Raw genomic sequence first — 17,765 nt, forward strand, 5'->3', positions numbered from 1 at the left:
TCCATTTCAACATACCATAATCATATAAGGTTTGTGCTGACAGGTAGGGGCCCATAACACCCTACCCTTTCTCCCTCTTCTCATCCTAAGAAGAGACTCTACACTAGTTGGAGTCCAACTAAATAGACCTTTCCCAAAATTGGTCACTTCCACCCTATCCAAAGGTGAGTAATACCAAAACACCCATGCAAGAAAATCTCAAAATTTCAAACATAAACATGAAAAGAAATCATCCAAAATAACATGGTTTTCAAATCTTCCCAACATACCCACAAACATAAAAACATTCAAACAACAAAAAGGTAGCATAAGAATGAAACAAGAATAAAATCTAAACAAGGGAGATGACAATTCCTACTTTCACAAAGAGATAATGGCAATGAACAAGTTTGATTAGAGCTTTCCCCTTCCTTGCTCCAATCTTCCAAGACTCCTCTCTAAATGTAGAGATTGGGTAACAACCTCAACTAGTCCAAGAAGGGCCTCTAAATAAGCCTCAAAATCAACCACCAAAGGGATCAATAACTTCTCCCACCTACTTACAATTCTAGAAACTCCTAACTCAACCCACACTATGGTTAAACACTAAGTGGAGGTGGGGTAAGACAACTCATGGTAGCCATAGTCAATTTTCGCACAAAAGCAAAAAGAGACCTTTTGAGTGGCCTCAAAAGTTAATAAAAGGGGCTTGGGGGTTGGAAAAGACCCTTAACCCATACCCATACCCCTTGGGTACAAAAATTTCATGTTTTAAAGCCTTAGGAAAAGGTTTAGAGCCAAACAAAAGCTAGGAAAAATTAGGACCAACTAACAACTCAGAAAAAATAGATTAAGCACTAATCTGGATTAAGGGTGACTAGACTCGATTAAGAACCCAATTAGCAAACTGACACTAACTTAAATCTGACCTAGGTCCAAAGGTTACACAGCTAACCCTAACTAGCACGCTGAAGAACATAAACAATTCATGAGTGTCAAGCGACACTAAAAGAACATAGTTACTAACATTAACATTCACTGAACACAAAAGGATACATACATACATCTCACAATACTATACTTGAATTACGAACAACAAGGTTTCCAAATTAGCACATAGGGATCAGTTATATTCCTTCGTCAGTTTTCTCGACTAAAATATCTGCACACTCATTGCACACATCAGTAGTCCCAAAAATCACTTGTACATATGTATGTTACGTATGTATATGTATCATAAATTCACATAAATTGAAACATACATCAATCAGGGTTTCTTGCATCCTACTTATATCCTTAATCATAAAGATTTCAAAATCAATGTGTTAATCCTACATTTTACTTAATTCATCAACATACATATACCTAAAACCTTAAATGACGAACATTAAATATCTGAAAATAACATCACACAACATGAAATAATATGATATGTTCAAGTATCTGATAATGTCTTGACATCTCGAGTCGTGAGTATCAAAATGATAAAGTAACAACTAAGGCTACAAAGGGTCAGGGCGAGGCCTCACAAGAAAGGTCGAGGCTTTGACAGGAGATGTGGTTGTAGTCTTGAGAGAGTCTATGGATGAGTCCTAGCAACTAGTATTGGCTTGATAGTAGGATGTAACATGGTATTGGGTAAAAGCACAAACCTGTATCACCCTTTTGTAAAGGAAAAGGCTAACGAAAGTATAATTGTTCATCTTCAATGACATAAAACTAGTAGTATTATTTAGAATTTGAAAATGAAGTAAACTAATGAGATGTGTAGAAATGGTTGAAGTTTAAGATTATAATTTTTAATAATAATTTGGAATAAGAGATTATATATTTTTCTAAATTTTATAGATAATTTTTTAGTTGAAAAATGCTAAAAATTAGGGGTTTAGTTCCCATCACAAAACTATATGGAAATAAAATTATTTTCATTTGACCTCAGACTATGTTATAGATAAAATATATAGCTAGAACAATTTAAAAAAAGAAGACTTTAAACCTATATTTTCTCTTTTATGGTGATTCAAATTTCAATACACCTGAAATTGATACTTTTCATCTCCCACCATATTTTTCAAAACAAATCTATTCTAACCAAAAGAAAAATTATACATTCTGAAAGAGGACTCTCTCCTCTAGAATGTCATGTATTTTTAAATTTTTTTGATATGATTTAATATTTTTTTGTTTCTCAAAATCAACATCTTTTTGTGTGTTAAAATGCATGCTTGTAGAATTTTTTAATTACAATATACTATATCTAGTTAAAACACTATAAACTCTATATGAAAATATTCTTCACTTTGACATCTATAAAATGGTGTTTATATTTTACTAAAAAAAATATCATAAAAAATAGTAAGAGTTATTGAAATGCCAATTTTCTAAAATAATTTAATTTCTTTAGTAATTAGATACAAACTAGTATAAAACATGCATTTGATAGACATTTCCAATTGGAAAAGTGTGAGACCATATATAACTTAGCTACAATTAATTTATCTAGATCATTTTCTTGAGAAAAAATAATTTTTGGATAGAAATACTCAAATTCAGTCATTCTGATAAGTTGGCCTAAAAGGTGACACAACTTTGTACTTTTACCATATTATTACTAATGGAAGTATTGTCATTAATGTAAAATCCAATAATGAAGATTGATGAATGATTTCTTTGATGTCAAATCACAACATGTTCTATTCCACCAACATATGCAAGGATGTAAGAAAATGCATCAAATGAGATATCTATGTTGAACATAGTCAAATGTCTAAATATGATGACATGACAATAAAGAAAGGGTAACAAAGAGATATAATGATAGAAGATTGACAACATGAACAAGTTGATATTGCAATCATATATGAAACTAAAGTGTCTCTATTGAAAACAACAATAATAACATTGATGAAGTATATTGATAACCGCTACATGGTTGAAGCAAATGAAATTCATATATGTAGAAGTGTTATTATCTAGGTATAGGTGCAATGATGAAGTCATTATAAGGGATTAGTATAGTGATGAAGAAATAATCTAATACAATCAAAGTCATAGCTATAAAGGGCAGGGACATTGAAGATTGGATATCCTATAACAAGTGTCAATCTCTCCAACAAAAGTACTTATGATAGTTGTTAAAGATTAAATTAAATAGACATGTTGTACTACAACAACCTATTAGAAGCAATGATAATAATTTTTTAAGAACCAACAAAGTGAATAAAGGGAACAAGCAATTATTGACTAACACAAACTTCTCATATGAACCACACGGATGAATTAGAAGATAATGATTGAAAAAAAAAATACAAGGTATTTAAGTATATATATATAGTAGAAATGTGAGGTATATAATATCTACATAAGCCACATAACATAGAACATAATTTCATTTTATGTGAGAAAACAATTAGATGTGAATGAATATGTAAGTGGTTGAAGGAAGAATAGGAGTGTTGTTACTATAATGAACTAATAAACCATGAAAAAATAATGTTTTTACTACATACCTAGTTTTTAAATTCAAAATTATATTATATCTTCTTTCTTTGTGTCCTCTTTTTATGAGACGTCATTCTAATTGTGGGTGTGGTCTAGTCATCACATTGAGAACCCTCTTCATTATTCTTATTTCTAGCATGTTGAGATTCAAGAATAGTTTCCTACTGAGGTTCCAGAATGATATTTGAATTATTGTGTGCAATAAATAGTTCATTAGATTCCTATTGAATTTGATGAAAGATCAACCCCACAGCTCCCAAGAATCAATTGCATGCAAATTGTTGTCACAAAAAGAGAGAAGCAAAATCTATGGAGGCTGAAATTCCCAAGTCCACAGATGAGATATTCTTGATGAGCAAAATGAGAGATTTCTATTATCAAAAGTGAATGAAAAAAATAGATGAGCTAACTATAAAGCTTATTTGGTGATTTAGATTGTCCTCAACATGGTTCCACTTTTTTTTGTGATAGTAAGAGTATTATTCACTTATAAAAGAATGATAATTTTCAAATTCAAACTAAAAAAATTGAAGTCTATTTCTATTTTATTCGTAGCATGCTTGAAGAAAGAAAACTTCAAGTGGAGAAGATAGACAATAAAGAAAATCTAGTTGATGCACTCACAAAGTTTATTCTACCAGAGAAGTTCAAGTTACATTAAGATTCTCTTGAAATTGTCAAAAGTAACAATGGGGAAAAAGTAGGGTAAGGTCTCTAGCATTTCCAATAGTTTTTGAACTTCAAGTGTAAGTTTGTTGGGTCTATGAAGCCCAACATTCACCATGATGGTTCCCTCCAATATTATTTTTCTTCATTTCCTTTTGAATTTTCTTTCTAAGATGAGTGGGTATTTTTTATTCTACAAGTAATAGTTAATCATTTTCTATAATAAACTATTGTCACATTTAAATAAAACTCAACCTGATTAATAAGCAATTTTCTCATGTTGAAAGTGGACATAGCAAAATTGGTGAACCATAATAAAATCTTGGTGTTCAATTTATTTGTCTCATTTTTCTTATTATTCCTTTTAATATTTTTCATTCTCTAATTGCACTTTTATTTACTTCATAATAATAAGGGGAAATTATTATACATAAGAAAAGTAGACCAAGGGTAGATAGTTTTATTGGAACAAAGAAAATGCTTCATGATGGAAGGAATAAAGGAATATGATAAATTGAATAATTTTATATTTTGCATGAATCGTGTTTTGTTAACAATATTAATTGAATTAAATCTTGTGTAGGTTTAAGTTTGAAAGAGTGTTGATCAAATTTAACTTGAAATAAATGGAGTATCCTTTGTATGTATTTTCTAGTTGACTAATAAATTGTTGGGAGATGTGGGTTTATCTCCAATCTAGTCTCCATTAGAAATGGAAAGGATGGAAAATAACCAAAAGTAGTGAGAAAAGGAGAAGCAAAGAAAAGGTGCATTTCTCTTTTACCCATGACCATAATTTATCCCATGCCATATTTTTTTTAAAAATCTTTAAAAGTGTTTTAATAGTGGGGTAGATACATTTCCCTTAACAATAAATTGAAGGGACAAGATAAATTTCAATCTTTCGTAGGTCTATGAAGAGCTCTACACCATTGATCTCTCTAAGTCAAGTTATTTTATACTTTCAATCCCACCTTAGGGTGTGATGGGTATAGTGAAGAGATATTTAAGGTTAATTGGATAAATATTTGGTCTATTTTTCACATATATTTATATAAATAATAAGGTTAACAGGAAAATTATTTAGTCAATGATGTTTTTGAAAAATAAGTCTAAAAAAAGAATTAAAAGCCACAAAAAAATATACATCCACCTAACCCTAATGCAAATTCATGTACCCTAACTTTAACCATCATAACACAAACTCTAAACAAAACACTAAGATCCTAATCATTACATATACCTAATCCACTACCCTAACCCTAATGAAAACTCTTAACTTTAATCATGAAACTAACCATAATCCTAAATCTAGCATAAATTCTAGTCTTGACCCTAACCCTAAACAAAATTCTAAATCTAACCTGAATCCAAACCAATACCATTTAACCTTAATACTAACTATGATTTATACCTCTATCACAACCATAATTATAACCCTAAACTCTATTCACAAATCTAATCCCAAACCTAACTCTAATAATATCCCTAATGATAACCCTAACAATGATGTGAGCCTTAATCCTAATATGATTCTGTCCCCTAGTTTTTAGTCCTATTCCTTTTAGCTCTAAGTTGCAGTCAAGTCAATGTCTAGTTTGAGTCTATGTCAAAAATGACTCTAGGATGACCTCTCTTCTCATCATCCCCTTTTAAGATAACCTATGCAGGAGATCTTGGAGCATTGCACTAGTCAAAGGCTAGGTGATTTAGGGTTTGAAGGGTTATTTATAAGCATCTCCTTGATTAGAAGAAGGTCTCCAAACTCTAATGATTCATCATCTAAGGATTCAGAAGGACTTCAAGGATAGAGATCTAGAGTAGTTGTATTTCAATGGATGATATCACAAGTGATCGAGCTCAGAATGTAGAGGAACTAATTTGTATCAACAGCTATGTGGACAAGTGGAAAATTTAACCAACAAAATGAATTCTTTCCATTGGTCAGATGAAAACTCAATTACCCTTGGAGACGGATCCCTAACCATTAGATGAAGATAAAATCAAAATTTTTTGCAACTTCACAACTCATATTCCATGTGATGGAAGATAAGTTACAAAGTTGCAAGCATAGATAGATGATTAAGTATGAAGTTGTTGCAAGATCATAGATGAAAAGAATGTTAATTCTCGAACAACAACAAAGGTGTGAGAGACAGTGTTAGTTAAATTAAACAATTATCGCATGATTGCAGATAATTTAAGTCAACCTGGGTTAAGGTCATGAATGAGGAAAAATATGTATTTGTATCTTCACAAAGGGTTAAGAGTAACCTATGGTTAAGGTTGTGATGCAGTGAAATTCTAAATGTCACATCATTACTGGTAGTTTAAGTTGACATAAGGTCAGCATTGTGATAGAGAATAAATACTCTTCTAGATAGTGATTGCATATTTGCAGGTAATCATGTAGTTAATGGTCTGTAAGTTTTGAAGCTACGAATGCCAAAGATCACATGATCATGACTTAGTTCTAGTCTAAAAGAATTTAGGTTGTGATGGTGTGAAAGACAATAATAATTAAGGTAAACAATTTTCCCAAGGTCACCAGCTAAGAAGAATTGAATATATTTTAAGTTGAAACCTAGCAAAAAATGTAATAGTTAAACATTAAAAGATCATCACATTGTCACAAGCTAAAAGATATTCAATACATTCTAGGTTATGAAAAGGAAAAAAGAATTTGATAGTTAAGGAAATAAGATTTTGCATCATCACATAGTTAAGCCATGAATGAAAATGTCAATTTGTGAAGCTACAAAATGAAATAATAGTTAGTAAATCACATCATTGCATAGATCAAGGGTATTGTAGGAGTGATAGTTGTGAAGAAGAAATAGGGGAGAGATAAGGAATTTTTCTAGGCTTAATCTCGATCATTGATCTAAGGTCGATGGTCAGAATTCAAAATTGTTGTGATCGTTGAAATACAAATTACATAGACTTGGTGCCAAACAACAAAATATGAAGAAAACAAAGATTTTCATAGGGTTCCTAAGGTAGCATGAAGATGAACAGTCACCATGTATTTTCAAAAGTGCCATATAGCCAAGATCATTGATGAGGAAGATGCCATGTCTCCATACCATGTTGTAGATTAGATAATTTCATGTTTTATTTCTATTATGTGACTATTTCTCTATTAGAACTAAAGGATGGTAGAAGCTATAAATGTAATTTCTTCTGTTAATACAAAGGTTAGAAAACTTGATGGTGAATTGGCTCTATAATTCCATTTACCTAATTTTATCTTCATGTTTTATTGCTAATTTTATTCATAGATTAGTTCTACATTGATATTTGAAGGATGATTACATGTGATTATGTGATCACCTTGTGGATTACACTTCACCATGGTATCTAGAGTATATGTAATTCCATTTACTTTTTCACATATGGTTCTTCTTCTCCTCTTGTTTATTCCATGGCATGTTAGAAGTAGTTTCATTGGGAATTGAAGAATAAATGTGGTTGAATCTATTAGCAACTTGTTGGATTTTATTTCATCTGACTCAAATAGTAAAAGAACTTCCATTTTCCCTCATGTGCATCTCTTATTCCTTTCCTCTTTTGCATTTAGATAATTAATCTACATTTAGAATAGGAGTATGAGTTAGAAAATCTCAAGATAACCTACTATGGTCATTCCTTTGGGTGTGATAGGTTTTCCTAATCCATTTTTCCTAAATTGTTTGTGTCTATAAGTAATTTGGTTATCCTTTACTTCTCTCAAGTTAAGATCTTATTCTGGAAAAGCTTCTAATCTAAGAAAGACACATTCATTGTACATCATTGCAAATCCTAAGGGATTTGTACCTTATAATTCAAAGGGTAGTGATAGAACACACACTAGCCCATTTTTTGGTGACATCTTTTTGTTTCTCCAAAATATTAAGTATTAAAATAGTTAGGTTATAAAATCTAATAGGAGAAAAAACTATTAACTAATAGTTTTTGGTGACTTTGTTGGGGAAGAATTTAAAATTTAAAAAAAAAAACTATGAAGAATTTTCCTTCATATTATTTGCATTCTGATTTGATATATATTTTGAGTTGCAAGAAAGGTCTTATAGAAGTAAGGTGTTCTCCATAAGAACCTAATACTTGTTCTACAACCTCAACCTACAAGAAAGGAGAAGCTAATTTAAAGTTGAAAATTGGTAAAATTTCCTTGATCACCTAGGTTAAGGTAAAATCAAAATACCATTTTCTAAGCACTCGACACACCCTAGATCCCAAGTATACATCTAGAGTGCCAAGGAAAGAGGAAGGATTGACCAAATATATGAGGAACTCGAGAAAGCCAACTTTCTTATTCTAGAAGATATTTGCAAAAAAAGAAGAGCATGTACAAGGGAATCTATGGCTCAGAAACTCAAAGATACTCACTTTTCTATAGTTGTTCCTACTATAACAGAGAGAAGTCAATCTTATTCTCCTCCTATTGCTAGGACTTCTATTCCTCCTATCTTTTTTTCTTTGTTGTTGGTGGTGCAACACTCCCTATATCTGTCACTTTCCAAACAAATCATATCATTGTACCAACAACTATGGCAGTTCCTTGGGGAATTTCTATTGGTCCTCTCTCCCTTGGAGCTAACAATGACTTTCCAAGAGCACCAAGTAAAAAATTCCTTAAATTAAATGGTGATGGCACAACATCTGCATAACAACAATTAAGTGATTTTCACAAAACCTGTGGTGTGGTAAATCCTCAACATGATGATGTGTCAATTAGGATGTTTGTGGATACCCTTGTAGATAATTTTTCTGATTGGTTCCAATATTTACCTACAAGGTGCATCATAGATTGGAATCACATGAAGTAAAGGTTTTAAGAACACTACAAATGTATTTAAGATGCACAAGTGTTGTTGCTATAATTGGCACAAATGAAGAAAGAACCATCAGTTTCTATGAGAGATTTTAATGCAAAGTTAAAAAAATCTCATCAAAACAATACCTATTGTTAGTGCACCAAAAAATGACAATAAGAAGACCTTATACATCAGCTCTATGTCTCCTAATCTAGGATATCAAATTAGAAGATAAAATATAGAAAATTTACAAGCTACCTAGACATTGGATGTAGAGATGAAAGATGACATGATAGCCTCTGGTAAGTGAAAAAGGGAACTTTAATTTGGAACCATAGGTAATGCATCTAGCACTTCAAATAATATAGAGGTCATGTTCCATAAATTGCCTAATGAGGTTATTTCATTAAAGAAACAAATCAATAGGCCTACTCATTCTTTCCATCAACCTTATCAAGAAAGTTCTAGACATCCAAATGGAGGTAAGACTTTTCAAATACCACCTACTCAACAAAGGCTAGCAATTAAGGTTTCTCCCAAGATATAGAACATGTTTGCTTTCCACTTGAGGGAAGATCATGATGGAGATACATGTGCTAACAAGTTTAGGTATAAACAAATGGTAGAGAATAAAGAACAAATAGTGAAATATCTAGAAAGTGAAGATGATCATACTCCTTGTGGTGACTTTGAAATATTTTATTTGGAGTATGAATTAGAATCAGAAATAGGAGGGGATTGTTTTTCAATTCTAGATGGACCTCACATGATAGTTATGACTAGAAGTTAGAAGAATATGAATTAATCCTCCAATGCAATGCCTGCTAAAAATCATGCATCATCAAACAAAGAAAATAAACATAGTGGCATGATACCTTCAACTTCACAAAAGGAGCTCAAAGTTAAATCATCTAATTCCTTTGATATAATGCAATAGTGTGAAGAGGTGAGAATTTAGATATCTCAACCAGATTACTTGAAGTCTAATCCTAATCAATTGCAAAGGTTAGTTGAGAATTTTAATAATAAATATAGAGGACATCTTGGTATTAAAGCTAATGTTTAACATCTAAACAAAGCTAGTACTACTGGAACTCCTTTGGTTGATGAATATTTTTCCTTCCCTAAGTTGTTTCAAGAAGAAGAGTATATTTCCTTGGCTACTTCTCCCAATCAAAAATCATATCCTTTCTATATTTCCTTCTTTATCAGTAGAAATAGGTTGAGTAATTGTATCATAGACTTAGGGGCTTCTGATAATGTGATGCCTACATCTATAGATAAAGCTCTAGGTCTTCCACTAACTAAAACCTTTGGTTGTTATTACTCAATGGATGCAAAAAAAATACCCTTTCTTGGACAAATAAAAGATGCTCAAGTTTCTCTAGATACCTATCCTTCTAAAAGGTTAAAACTTACCATCCTAGTGGTAGACATCCCTGCAAGTTATATTATGCTCCTAAGTAGAAGTTTTTGCAAAGACATGAGGGGAGAGATAAAACTAGACTAGTCCTATGCTACTATCCAAGTTAAGGACAAAAAGGTGAAACTAGAACCAAAAGAAAAGGAAAAGTTCACTATCCTAAAATCAAATGGTCCTAGCTCTCAAATATTATATAAAGAAATGAAGTTTGGTAATTATAGTCTATTTGTTGATACCCTTGATATTCAACAATAATCAGAGTAGGATGATGGTGAACAGTTGTGGACTTTGGAATTTGATGGTAGTTGTGCCAATGTTGGTTTAGGTGTAGGGGTGGTTTTGACATCACCTAATGGAGAAATAACTTATTTGGCATACAAGTTAGATTTCAAAAATAGTAACAATACTGCCGAGTATGAAGCTCTTCTCCTTGGTATAATTATAACAAAACAAAAATGAGTCAAGATACTCAAAGCTCAAGGACATGTAGAATTGTTGGTAAGGAAAGTAAAAAATCAATATGCAATAAAGAACTCAAGACTAAAAAACTATCATAATAAGGTGTGGGATGAAATTGAGAGTTTGAATGCTTTCTCAATTATAACAGTGCCAAGGGAATTCAATTCAATATTTGATTCTTTGGAAGTCTCTACATCTTTGTTCCTACCACATCCTAACTTCATAGATCAAATCTAAAAAGTGGAAGCTCTACTCAATCCAAATGTTCCTAATAATGAAATTATTGGAAATTTTTGAGGATGAAAACACATACAAAAATTCATTAAAGATGCAGAACCATTTCCAGGCTTGTATTTTGAAGGAAGCACTAATTCAAGTAGTGATCTAGTGACATATGACAAAAGGAAACTAGAGCCAAATATGATCCAATTGAAAGGTTAAAAAATTACACCTTATCTCATTTCATTGGAAAAGCTCCTTGATAAGAATGATTCATACATTAAGAGAGAAAGAGATAAGAAAAAAAAAACTTGTGGTGAATATGATGGAATAAATATAGGGACAAAAATCAATCCAAAAATGATAACATAGGGAAGTGTTACATGCAAAAGGAGAGGATAGAGATCAAGAAATTACTCATTGAATATTAGGATGTATTTTCTTGGAGCTATGAAGATCTAAAGAATTTCATGTATGGTAAATTCAAACATGAAATCCCCCTTAACCTAGGTGCAACACCATTCAAATAGAAATAAAGAAACTACAACCCTATATTTCAAGGAGAAATCTTCAAGGATATTGATAAAATATTGGAGGCTAGGATTATATATCTTATTCATCAATCTACTTGGGTAGCTAACATTGTGCCAGTAAGAAAGAACAATGAAGAGATAAGGATTTGTGTGGATTTTAGAAATCTAAATCAGGCTTTTCTCAAAGATAACGTTACACTCCCCAAAATGGATCATCTCTTGTAGATTGTTGTAGGGTTTGAGATGATGTCTATGTTAGATGGCTTTTCAAGTTATAATCAGATTCAAGTAGATGAGGCAAATTAGTTCAAGATAGCCTTCACCACACCATGGGGTACTTTTTATAAAATAAGATACCTTTTGGCTTAATTAATGCAGGTGCAACATTTTAGCATGCAATGAATTTAGCTTTTGGTGATTTGAAGGATAGAATCATTGTCATATACCTTGATTATTTGATAGTCTTTTCCAAGAAAATAAAAGATCATATCAAAGACCTAGAAAGAGTGCTACAAAGGTGTGGAGATCATGGTATCTCATTGAATCCTAAGAAATTAGTATTTTGTGTGACAAAAGGTAAACTACTTGGTCACATTGTCTCTCAAGGAGTGAAGATTGATCTAGATAGGGTTAAAGTCATTCAACAATTAAGCCTTTCATTGAGAAAAACTGGAGTAAAGTCCTTCTTTGGCTAGGTAAACTTTTTAAGGAGGCTTGTGCCTAATTTCATAGAAATAGTCAAGTGTATAGTAGATATGATGAAGGGTAATAAAGATTTCAAATGGAGTGATATTGGAAAAAAGGATTTTGAAGATATGAAAGGTGCTATTGCCAAAGCCCCTATTCTTGTTCATCCTAATTACAATAAAGAATTAATCATATATTGATATCCATCAAATCATACCATGTCAGCCATATTGATGCAGGAAAACAAAGAAGGAATACAAGCCTCGATTTCTTTCATGAGTACATTGAAGAATTAATAATTGAGATACTCACAAATGGAGAAACATGTGTATGTAGTGGTGAGAGAACTTAAAAATTTCAAGTTTTATATTTTGCATTCTCATTCAGTAATGCATGTCCCAGATTCTATAGTAAAAAGCATTTTGACACAAAAAGATGCTAGTTGCAATAATAGAGGAGCTTGGATTGCAAACGTTCAAGAGTATGTTATAGAATTAAGCCATCCAAACTTGTGAGAGGAAATGAATTTTGTAAAGCTTTAATAGAAGATCAAAATTTTGAAGAGGGAGATACTCCAAAGGTTCTTATGGTAAGTCTTTAGGATCCTTGGTTTTCAAATATTGCATACTTTTTGACCTATGGTGAGTGTCCTGATGGATTGACTACTAAGAAGAGAAGATATCTATAAAAAAAAGCCTTAAGGTATGTAATTCATGATTTTTTTTGTATAAGAGAGCTATTAATGGTACATTTTTAAAATGTGTTGACAAGGAGTAGCAAGAGAAGCGCTTAAAGTCTTTTCATAATGAAGCATGTGGAGGACACTTCTCCTTTATTGTTACTGCATTCAAACTCTAAAGGAAATGCTACTATTAGATTGGTATGTTTAAAGATGCATATAAGTGGATTTTCAATTGTGAGAAATGTAAGATGTTTATTGGTAAACCTCAGCTAGCTACCTTGCCTCTTAGGCTAGTGGTGATTGAAGCTCCTTTTCATCAATGGGGTTTGGATTTTATAGGCCCAATCAATCCTCCTTCCAATCAAGGACATTCTTATATCCTAATTGCCACAAATTATTTTAGTAAATGGGTTGAAGCCAACTCAATGAAGAAGACTTCATTAGAGGTGGTATGTGAGTTTCTCAAGGAATATATATTGATCAAATTTGGAGTTCCTATGAAATTGATAATGGATAATGCATCTTATTTTTCTTCCTAAGAAATTATTGAGTTTTTCTATGATAATGGTATCCAATTGATCATTCATCTAATTATTTACCTTGAGGAAATGGATAGGATGAGTCTAGTAATAAGAATTTGATTAATATCTTGAAGAAGTTGGTCTTAGATAATCAGAGAAGTTGTCACAAGAAGATACATGATGCTTAATGGGTAGATAGGACCACACCTAAAAGATCCATTGGTATCTCAATTTTGAGTTAGTTTATGGAGTTGAAGCTAATTTTCCATTACCTCTAGAGCTTGCTACATGTAAATTTAAGACTTCGATTAAAGAAGATACTTTCAAAGATGAATTAGAAAAGAGAATTTTGTAAGTCACCAAGTTGCAGGAAGAAAGGTAAGAAATGGTTGCCAGAATCATTGAACACCAAGGAAGAGTCAAGAAGTTATTTGATAAAATAGAAAGACCTAGGAAATTCATGGAAGGTGATTTGGTGTTGCTGTGGGATAAGAGACATGAACCAAGAGGAATGCACTCTAAGTTTTAGTCTTTATAGAAAGGGTCATTTCAAATCATACAAGTGAACCAAAATAATTCTTTCAACTTGGCATGTCCCACTGGAGAAACCCTGTCATGTTCTTATAATGGGTAGGATTTGAAGTTGTATCAAATGAAAAAATTAAAAGCAAGTAACCCTTATATAGTAGCTAGTTAGGTAGGCTTTTCTTTCATGTAGTTCTCTTTAGCTTAGTTTCTCACTTTCTTAGTTAGTTGTTTCTTCTTTCCTAGGTTAGTCTGTTCTTTTTGGTTGTTAATTTTTCACTTTAATGTGTGGAACCAAAGACTTCTAGGCTTCTTTTAAGCATTTTCATGCTTAAATCCCTAATCAAAGCCAAGTGTTGCCTAGTTTTCACTCCTATTCCTTTTAGCTCTAAGTTGTAGTCAAGTCAATGTCTAGTTATTCTATGTGTAGAATACCTCTAGGATGATCTCTCTTCTCATCATCGCCTTTTAGGCTAACCTATGTGATGATCTTAGAACATTGCACTAGTTAAAGGCTAGGTGATTTAGAGTTTGATGGGTGATTTATAAGTGTCTCCTTGATGAGAAGAAGGTCTATAGGCTCTAATGTCTAAGGATTAAAAAGGATTTTGAGGACAAAGACTTTTAGTAGTTGCATTTCAATGGATGATATCACATGTGATGGAGCTCAGAATGCAAAGAAACCATTTTGTATTAGTAGCTATGTGGATGAATAGAAAAGTCAATCAACAAAAGGAACGCTTGCCATTAGTTAGATGAAAAGTCAATTACCCTTGAAGATGGATCCCTAACCATTAGATGAAGGTTAGATCAAAGGCTTCCACAACTTTTTAGCTCATATTCCATGAGGTGAAAGATAAGTTATGATGTTGCAAGCATAGATGGATAGTTGAGTATGAAGTTTGTACAACATCGCTAATAAAAAGAATGTTAATTCTTAGATCATAGTGAAGGTGTGAGAGGTAGCAACAGTTAAATTAAATAGTTATCATAGTTTCATAGACAATTAAATTCAACCTTAGCTTAAGGTCATGAATGAATGAAAACATTTATTTATATCTTCATAAAGGGTTAAGAGTAACCTATGGTTAAGGTTGTGATGCAACGAAAAGCTAAAGGTCACATCATCACTGGTAGTTTAAGTTCACTTGAGGTGAGCATTGTGACAAAGCAAAAATAGTCTTTTAGCTAGTGATCACATCTTCGTAGGTAATCCTTCAGTTAATAGTTTGTAAGTTGTGAAGATAAAAATGCCAAAGATCACATGATCATGATTAAGTTCTATTCTAAAGGAATTTAGGTTGTGATAGTGAAAAAGACAATAATAGTTAAGCTAAAAAAAATTGCCAGGTCACCAACTAAGAAGCATTCAATACATTTTAAGTTGTGAGTTGGAAAAAATGGTAACAGTTAAACATTAAAAGATCATATCAACATCACAAGATAAAAGGCATTCAAAATGTTATAGATTATGAAAAGGTGAAAAGCATTTGATAGTTAAGGAAATAAGATTTCACACCATCACATGGTTAAGACATGAACAAAAATGTCAAGTTGTAAGCTATGAAATGAAATAACAATTAGTGAATTGCATCATTGCATAGGTCAAAGGTATCATAGGAATGATAGTTGTGAAGAAGAGACAAGGGAGAAATAAGGAAGATTGCTAGGTTTAATCTCGATCATTCATCTAAGATCAAGAGTCAGAATTCAAAATTGTTGTGATTGTTGAAATTATAATTAGATAGACTTGGTGCCAAACAACAGAATATGAAGAAAATGAAGATTTTCATAGGGTTCCTGAGGTAACATGAAGATGAAGAGTCACTATGTCTTTTTAGAAGTGCCATGGAGTCAAGATCATCAATGGGGAAGATGCCACGTGCCCATACCATGTTGCAAATTAGATAATTTTATGTTTTATTTCTATTATGTGACTATTGCTCTGCTAAAACTAAGGGATGAAAGAAACTATAAATGTAATTCCATTTGATAATACAAAGGTTGAAAAAATTTATGGTTAATTGGCACTATAATTCCATTTACCTAATTTTCTCTTCATGTTTTTGTTGCCCATTATATTCATAGATTAGTTCTACATTGAGAGTTGAAGGACAATTACATATGATTCTGTGATCACCACGTGGATTCTACTTCACCATGGTACTTATAGTATAAGTAATTCTATTTACTTTTTCACATATGGTTTTGCTTCTCCTCTTATTTATTCCATGGCATGTTAGAATTAATTTCATTGGGAATTGAAGAATAAATGTGGTCGAATCTATTAGAAACTTGTTGGATTCCACTTGATCCAAGTCTAATAGTTAAAGCAATTCCATTTTCCATCATGTGCATCTCTTCTTCCTTTCCTCTTTTGCATTTAGATAATTAATCTATAGTTAGAATAGGAGTAAGAGTCAAAAAAAATCTCAAGATAACCTACTATAGTCATTCCATTATGTGTGATAGGTTTTCCCAATCCATTTTTCCTAAATTGTTTGTTTCTACAAGAAATTTGATATCCCTTTACTAGTCTTAGGTTAAGATCTTATTCCATCAAAACTTCTGATCTAAGAAAGATAGATTCATTGCACAAAATTGCAAAACCTAAGGGAGTTGTACCTTATAATTCAGAGGGTGGTGAGAGAACACATGCACTCACCCATTGTTGTAATTACAATAGGAAAGGTAAAATTTTGAGAGGGTAGGGTGAATCAGTAGTTTAAACTTTGACCCATAAAATATTCACCATACGTCCATCTCATACATTCAATAAGTAAGCTAAAATACTATGTAAAGCATGTACATCTAAATCATGTAAACAAATAAACATTCACACATATATATATATGATTACCCAAAAACCCTCCAATGAGAAGGTAAAACTAGGTTGGGGATGACACCCACAAATCTTCACTACTATAGTAATAAAGTGTACCCAATGAAGGTTACAATGTTTGATCATGAAGCATGATCTACCCTATGAAAGGTTTACCCTATTAAAGGCTTACAAATAATATTAGGTATTACCCTATTAAATAATTTCAACACCTTGTTAAAAGTGTGCCTTGTTAAAGGACTTTAACTCACAATTAAGTAAGCACCTTGTTAGAGGATTTCAATATAGCCTGCTAGAACTACCCTATTAAGAGATTTAACTAATTCACCTATTAGAATGTCTCAACATTGATCCTATGGTTAGCACTTTGTTGCTTGATGATAGATCACCTCTAAACTAATGTATTCTTGATCCTTCTTGATTAGATGTCTCTCTATTATATAGTATTCCCTTCCTTTGTTCTCCTTTAACTAATTCTGCAATGTAAATTCACTTTACAATTCCTTAGCCACCATGAATACTCTATTTGTGCATGCAAACTTCTCTTTTCACTCCTTCCACATGCATTATGAATTTTTAAGGTTTTTCCTCCTTAAGAAGATCTAGGTGACTTAGGGTTAGGTATGAATCAATGGCTGTGATTCATCCATTTTGCTGCTTAAAATTTCCTTTACCTAATTGGATGCATGTCCTTCATAGGGATTCAAACTTAAGATTCATGCTTATCACCAAAATATCATAATTCAATCTTTAAGTTAGCTCAAAAATGGCTTAAATAGTAGTTTGTGCCATTAAAAAAAATTATGACAAAAATATGTTACTCAGCATCTGAAGTCGTTAATGCTTAACATGTACTGATTTTTGTATTGTGACTTGACATCTAAATAACTCAGCATGCACTGCTTACTTGG

Source organism: Cupressus sempervirens, chromosome 2 (assembly GCF_028749045.1).
Source record: "Cupressus sempervirens isolate cs-2001-9-10 chromosome 2, ASM2874904v1, whole genome shotgun sequence".
Taxonomy (NCBI): domain Eukaryota; kingdom Viridiplantae; phylum Streptophyta; class Pinopsida; order Cupressales; family Cupressaceae; genus Cupressus; species Cupressus sempervirens.